The sequence below is a fragment of the Saccostrea cucullata genome, unplaced genomic scaffold (genome assembly GCF_032062105.1).
Source record: "Saccostrea cucullata isolate Sc308-1 unplaced genomic scaffold, CSIRO_AGI_Scuc_v1 ctg1716, whole genome shotgun sequence".
In the NCBI taxonomy this organism is placed as follows: Eukaryota; Metazoa; Mollusca; class Bivalvia; order Ostreida; family Ostreidae; genus Saccostrea; species Saccostrea cuccullata.
Window position 1 is genome coordinate 77,439 of NW_026938586.1, and position 8,781 is coordinate 86,219.

The window sequence follows — 8,781 nt, forward strand, 5'->3', positions numbered from 1 at the left end:
GGAAAAAAAGATCGAGAGGGCTTACTCTTTTTTCAAATCAATCAGCCACATTAGGTAAATTATTGACAAACAAGTTAATGAAACAAGAATATCAGCAGTCTCGTTTAAAGTCATAATTTCGTAAGTTCTTTGGTTGATAAAATGACCTTGTTAGCATATACATGTACATGTATATTAAATTTATCATTAAGTCCAATTCTGACTGACTTTTTTCATACGTAAAGGTTATAGGCCAAAAACTGTCCATTCTGTAAGAAGAAAGAACTGTTGGAGGTCCGTTAGGCCCGACAATAGTTCATTCTTCTCACAGAATGGACAGTTTGATGCCTATAACCTACTTAAAACATTTACGCTATTGTGTTTATAATGTACTCTCTTAGAACTTTTTCTCATCCACTGTATTAAGTAGACATTGCCTATTTATTGGACTGTCTCAGGTGAAGGTTATTTACAATCAAAAGAAACTTACATTCATTGCAATTTGTTAACCTAGTGGACAGTTACAGGTAAGTACAATTTTTAAATAAATAACTATAGAACATTTAATCAAAAGCCATGAGATTCCAACATCATTTTGTTGAGATTGTGGATGTTGAAAGCATGTCTTCTTCCGAGGGAGAAAGTAAATTTATAATACAAAAAAAAATAAATTCAGATATGTAGAGCAATGCATATGTCATTCTCACGTGATATTTTGAGCCTAGGAATGTCAAGATAATGAACTTTGAACTCTGACAGAGTGGATTTTGTTTTCCTTGAATATTTCTCAACTTTTGGTCAAGGCATTTCAAGGATGCAGAAGAACAAATGGAACATAGGAAGATTCCGTTATTAATTCAACAATATTCAGATGATTTAGAAGGGGCTAATCAGAGCAAAAATATAAAAAGGCAGTTAATGTGTTCTTTAACTGGACAGAGAGAAAGTTACACAGTACCCAGCATTGATGTTTTCATGCTTATAAGGAAGTTAAGGTGTTGAGTGATAAACTTAACAAATTTTTGTTGCAGAAGACAGAAACGAATCGGGAGAGGAGTAGACAAGACTACAATTTAATTAAGACAAGACTTTTGACCAAACACCCTTCCATTCCTGTAGTAGAAAAAAACGATGGATGTGCTCCTGCAGAAAAATGAGCAAAATTATTCAGAGTACTAGTGAGAAATAGGAAGCAGTGATCGATTCTTGCCAGGAGAGGTGATTTCCCCTCGTGTGTTGTTGGTGAAAATTTCATTCCACTATAGAATTCGGAGATACGAGTATTTCCTTCAAATTCGAGTTTTGATATCATTGTGAATTGGAATATTCGTTTCATCATTCATTGGGATAATTACAAAAGTTAGTTTTTTTGTTCTATGACTTGATTGCACTGTGAAACATGTTAGAATAATTGTTTTAAAAACATTTGTGTTATGTTTTCTTAAGCCAATAAGTTACATGATTCTGTAGCCATCCGATAAGTCATTAAATACTGTCTAATATTTAATAATGGACAGATTATTTTAACTTATTGGACAGTTTTAGGTAACTTATTGGACTGTCTTGGGCCTTTCAAGAAATACCTATAAAGTATGAAAAGAATAAAAGATGATATCATACTAATGTTTTAAGCATGATGTGAAAAAAGAAAAAAAATGTCAAAAATCAATCATTTTTTAATTATACAATTTCTTAAAAATTCTTATTTTAAAATTGAATTAAATTAAAAAAAAGAATAAAAATCATGTTATCGACACAGCTGACACAAGTGTAAATGATGGATGAATGGTGTTCACATCCAAGAAAGACAACTCTTTCGCTATTTTATAGCCCTATTTGCCAATTTAAAGTACAAAACATTTTAATTCTCAAATATGCCCTTTTAAACACAAAATTTAGCCATCCAATAAAATTAATTTTAATAACGATAATTTTCTTCATTAAGGCAGCTGCTCTTGTTATGACAATAAAACGAGCAAAATTGATTTCTTTCTTTTATTTATTATAAAATATGGAACTTATTCAAAGCGCCGCCTCTACTCAGCCGTATATAAGCTTTCGCACCTGTGTATAACGTCGAGGTCTGTTGCCCTGGGACTTTATGATTAATCGTATGGTTTACGTTGAATTTGACTTGAAACTTATCCCTTGCCCACGGCGTCCTTTGACCTCTTTTGCTGACCGTTATGACTTACCTTTTTGACAGATGTGCCTATTAAAGGTACTTGAACACAGATTTGAAGTTAATATTTTCTGTATAATATCACGAATTATATATTTTAATAGCATTTCACACAAAAATTAATTAAAAATCTTATTTCAGTTAAAAGTTATTAAAACTTTAATTTTTTTGGCGGGTTTGATTGACACATCCTTGCACTTTCACAAATTTTATCTTTATTCTTAATCCTTAGGAAAAGTGGCAATCTTTTTATGTACTAATGAGAAATATTAAAACTTTAATCCAGAAAAATAATTTTATTCAGAGTAGAAATGTTAGAAAGCAAAACTCCTTTACAAGTATCGTCATTCTGAGCTAACTGTTGTGTACTGAATTTAGCAAATCAATCACACCCGTGTTATGTACACAGTTTTTTGTAAACATGGCACGAGCTCTGTTATTGTTGATGTTTACGATTCACTGGGTGCGTTCATTCGTCAAAGTCTGCTCACCACAACTGCACGGCCTGGCAATATATTGTGTGTTTGTTTTGCTTTCGAACATGTATACTCTGAATTTTCTGGATTATAGTATACATATTTTTCATTTATACACAACAAGATTGCCATTTTTTCTAAGTATTAAGAGTAAAATTAAAATTTGTGAAAGTGCAAGGATGTGTCAATCAAACCCGCCAAAAAAATTGAAGTTTTAATAACTTTTAAATGAAATAAGATTTTTAATTAATTTTTGTGTGAAATGCTATTAAAATATATAAGTCGTAATATTATAGAGAAAATATTAACTTCAAATCTGTGTTCAAGTACCTTTAAATGTACGTTATACACATCCTTTCATGTTTTATCACCTTTTAATTACATCCTCCAGTCTGCAGTCTTGAAACTGTTAATTTAAACTTTATTACATATAATAGCTAAGTGGTTTTCTTTCATATGAACCCACGCACGTTATTTTACAGAAATGAGGTCGAAGAATTTTATTTCAAATCATGTTTTAATATAAAAATCTTAAATATTGAAAGGTTGTCATCCCACTAAAGCTATATCTAATAAGAATCATTGATGCAATATATCTGTTTGTTGCAAAGAAATCTTGCAAAAACGCTTAATCAAGAACAATAGACAACTAAGTTCAAAAAGGAAAAATTTACATAACTTTCTTCATTAATAAAATTCCTAGTGTACAAAACTACAGTTGTATAATGATTTCAATATAATGATATAAAAATTCTTATATTTCATAATACTCAGGATTTATTATTATTATTTTTTTTCCCTGAAAAAATCAACTGCTCCAAAAGTTTCATTCAGTCAAAACATGCATTATGCAAATCACTTCAACATATTCATGGAATTCGAGATACCAATGTTCAGCAATATGGAATTTACACAAAAATCCTAGATTTTTCATTTTTATATACTTCCTCTTACGAATCTTTAATCTTTACATATATTTTTTTTTGTAGAATTACTATTGCATCCTATACCATAGAACTTTTTTGATTTGAATGCTCCTATTACAGTATTCGAAATGACCCAAAACCTACTAGTATCATTCAATTTCGCTTAATTTCATTGAAACAGGGAAGTGAAAAGAGGCAAGCAATTTTTGGATGTATATGTGGTATTAATCAGTTGACCTGTCCGAAATTGTTTACTGACAATAATTAATTATAGGTAACATGTCAATATTTGATAATTGAAATTCTAAGTCACAATTCATTGACATATATTTGGAATAAAGAAAGAAGAGAAAACATGTACCACTAGAGATGGTTTGCTATTTTTGAATTTTGATCTTCATGATATTTTATGCTGATGTTATTAGCACTAAATCTTTTCAACACACCTGAAGAGTCTTAATAGTAGGTCAAATAAAAACTTTGGAGGGATATTCGTGATATAAGAATAGTGTGTGAAACTGTCGACCTTTTGAAATATCCATCATATTCAAAGTGATTTGCCAAGAATGTCTACTAATATAAGAAAAATCAAAGTCTGTGTAACAAGGTTCATATTGAGGTGAAAGCCCGTTTTAAAATGTTTCAAATTTTGGTAATTAAGTCCAGGATGTTCTAGGAAAACAATAATTGAATTGACTGTCATCTAAATGTAAAGTATTTAGTATTTTTTTAAAAAGCATACAATAAACAATGCAATCAGTCAATCAATCAATCAATCAATCAACCAATCAAAAGTCTTTATAAGAAAACATTACTTATGAAGTATAGCATTTGAAAGACATTTCAGTGTAAGAGTGAATGGGTTTATAAAAGAAAACCCGTTTTCTCAGTTTAAAGCTTCTTAGAACTGATGAAATGATAAATTCCATTTTCATTTCATCGTTACATAATACATAGCACACCCGAGAAATGATATTTTAACTCGCAATGAATCTTGAAATTGCTTTTAAAAATTGATCCGTATATACCCGGTATGAAGCATATGAAAAGACCAATGGGCATAATAGGTCACCTGAAAATCATGCATCAAGTTTCCAAAAATTGAATTCGGGTCTTGTTTTAAACCAGAGGCCATGGCATTTACAATTTTAAAAGAGGCACCATTGCTCACCATAACTATACATTTACCATGTTTAGTTTGGTTACTTAATATCCATAGGCAGAGTATAGGGGAAAAATGCATTTCAACAAATCAGTAATATTCAGCAATAATCAGTAGTGCCTCAATCTCACAAAAGCCCCTGACCTAGGTCCACACATTTCACAAATGTGGAATAGGCACCCTTGCTCATCATAAATGTTTGACTACTACCAAGGAGCAGATTTCAAAGCATTAATTCATTTTTAGAATATAATTAGAGCCCCCCATATGATATCCCTGACCCAGGGGAATTAAATTCACAATATTCACAATTCTGAAAGAAGAATCGTTGCTCATTATTGCAATATAAGTAGTTTATCTGCTTAATACCAAGGAACAGAGGAGAACGTTCTCAAAGAATTAATGCATTTTCACTACATATTATGAATATAGCCCCACCTTAATACCAGAATCCCTGACCCTGAGGCCATGAAATTCACAATTTAAGTAGAGACATCCCTCCTTATCATAACTATGTAGTTAGTTTGTTTAATACCCAGGAGCAGAGGAGAGGATTTTCGAAGAATTAATGCATTCTCATTTAATAATCTATATAGCCCCACCCTAGCAATAGAACGCCTGACCCTTGGGCCATGAATTTCACAATTTTGGTAAAGGACTCAATGCTTATTACAATCTCACCGACAGTTTGACTGCTCGATGTCCAGAAGTAAAGAAGATTTTTAAAGATTGCATAAATTTAAGTGGTTTTGGCCCCACCCCTCAGGCCCCGGGGGGGGGGGGGGTTGGCATGGACCATGAAAGTCACAAATTTTGTTCCTTTTAAACCGAGGTCCCGTGTCGCAGTACGTGCTGGCACGATAAAGACCCCTCCCTGCTCAATGGCCCCGAGTGCCGAGTATAGGACAAAATTTGTAGCTCTCCATCGGCAAGTGGAGGCGTCTCCATATGAGTGAAAAATTCTCGAGAGGGACGTTAAACAATATACAATCAACCCATATATGCTTTATGCCAAAATTGGTTGATTAGTTGAGCTGTACAGATCTTTTAAAGAAGCTGAAAATATTCAAATGTTAACACACGACGCACGATGACGGACGAAAACGGATAACAATAGGTCACCTGAGTACACTCAGGTGACCTAAAAATTGGTACTTTTTCTCTTTTTTAAAAGAATTTCTAAGTTTTGTACGACACCAACAGCAATTCCTGAGGATAGGTTAGCTTAACTACTTCTTAAAAATCTAATCTAATCTAATTTAATATAAAGTAGGAACATGTCATGGTTATTAGGCATGTAATTATTTAAATCAAAATATGCAGTAATCTTAAGTATGGATTTAACAATTTTTCTTTTCACAAGGGGGGGGGGTGGGGGGGGGGGGGGGGGGGGGGGGGGGGGGGGGGGGGGGGGGGGGGGGGGGGGGGGGGGGGGGGGGGTGGGGGGGGGGGGGGGGAATCGTCGTCGATCATTCTTTTCTTGCGTGAAACGATACTTTAGAAACATTCTCAGTTTTCTTGTTAAATTTTGTGAAATGCATATACAACGTTGTATGGTTGAATTTTAATAAGGAATCAAACCTATCCCTTAACCACAGCCTCTAACCTCTTTTGCTAACCTTAATAACATTAATTAGAAATGTTCAACATTCACAGATGCTAGTCACATATATCCTTTCATCTTGTTTCACACTTTAGTCGCACTATTAAAAATCATGAGTATACGAGGGCTGTCCAAAAAGTTCGTGGACAATGACGTTTTTGTGGAAATAAATGGTCCTATATAAATCTGTTATTTATCAAAATATTTCTTTTGGGAAAAAAAGTCAGAATGATTTCATTTTTATTGATGAAACGTAATATTTTTGTAAAAATCGGGGTCTTTAAAGATCGAAGATAATGCGCACGGACCAAGGTTAAAATGACATAAACTCCGATATAAAGTGTTCGGATTAAAATGATTATTTCCTAGATAAAACAAGTCAAAAATTAATAAAAAAAATTTAATGTAACACAAATAAAGAGGATATAATCATTTTATGATATCTTAACGAGGCCGAGTCTAATTCGAGTGCGCATCACTTTGCGCAGCTTTTTAATTACATGCAGTCATTTGTGTGACAGTACACCTTTGAATTTTTTTTTTAATCTTAATACAAAATTAACATTATTTGTAACTCGTACTGATCTGAAAATGTGATTTTACGACAATGATTGGAAAAAGAACGTTGAAATGGCTCTAACAACGTCACCATTTTCGGATTTTGTAAGCAATGCATAACGCTGAAGAATGACGCATGACTCTATGGGCGGCGGAAAAGGTAAAAAAGACGTTTATGCAAAACTAACAACTAATTTTATAAACATAATAAAATACAAAACGGACAACCTTAAAAACAAAATCAACAGACTCGTTTGCAAAATCAACAGACTCCGATGCAAAACCAACGATCACCAATGCAAAACCAACGATTATTCACTGAATTGTCGCTAGATGGCGTGCAACAAGCATACATTTCCTGAATTAACGCTAGATGGCGCGGAAGTTTTTCTACGTCATCATTATTTTTGTACTTTCATAGGAACGTAAATCCCGGCGAAATTGTATATCAGGATCCAGTTGGCAAACCTCGGAATGTGTTATAGAATATATTTTCGGTATCGAAATCATATATAATAGTATATCGGAATACATATAATAAGAATTATATACTATATATACATTATATACCCATTTTTATCTATTAGATTGACCCAGTGTATATTTTAGGAAATGGATTGAGTACTCTAAAATATAAAGAAAAGAAATTAAGGCAAGATGTTTGTATACATATCTTTTTTGCTTAAAAATAAGGTGAATGAATGTAGGACAGTGATTACTCCAGGTTTTGGGATACTGTTTTCGGAGAAATTAGGAAAATCTGTAGGGGGCCTGAGGGCACAGAGCCTGCACGGGTGCCCCTAGCTGAAACTGAATTTGAGCATGCATTTTTATGGCCATTTTGAGAGCATAAATTGCAAAGCAGAACCATTTTCTGTGTCAAAATGCACATGGGACAAGGTTTACTGCGCATACCATGGCAAAGATGCCGCCACACCTTGTACAAGAGTACAGTTAAGTCTCATTCTTGTAGCCCTATAATGTAAATTTCTTTTACGGTTCCAACTATACTGAAAGGAAAAAGAAACGCATAGTAAACTTTTGAATAAAATTCAAACTATCCTTTCGAATATGTTTTGCAGATTTATTATCAAATATTTTAATTCATGTTTAATCAACAAGTTACATGTACCAAAATCTTGCGAGACTTTGACTGTAACTTCATGAGTTATGTTATTGATATCGATATATCGATCCCCCCCCCCATAAATAAAAAAAAAATTATCATCATCTCCCTTGCGCATCAGTGACAGCCTTGATTATCCTGTTCATCAGAGCATTCATTTATCTTTTCTGTATTATATATTAATTAATATTTGTACAGGCGCAGATCCTGTTTTTTCCGGGGGGGGGGGTCCACCCACAATTAAGGACTTGTTTCTAAAATAAATTTTTGACCCATAGTATAATAATAACACAGGTCAATATCTTATATAGGTTATACGCGTAGTCTTATACATATATATATATATATAGACATATACATGTATTGTAAAAACGTGTTTTGTTTTCTTTTTAACTTTTTAAAAAAGATTCATTTCCAAAATATTTTTATATCATGACAGAGCAATGTGTCAGATAAAATCTTCACACAAAAATAGGAGTGTTCAATGTGGAAATCCCTGGTTATTAATAAACTTCTGACGTCATATGACCTCCGAATAGCTATCGCTTGGCTTAAAAAGTGTAAACAAACGAAATGACCTCTCATTTCAATACTAGTACATATTTCTATGCATAATTTATGCTTGACATTGACGTCGGAAGCAAATTGAAAGTTGGGGGGGGGGGGGGGGGCTAAGTGAAAAAGAAAACCTGACAAGCAAATTTCCGCTACATTTCAGCCTTTTGACCTTCACTCTTTAATTGTGGCCCTAATGCATTCACCTTTCTAT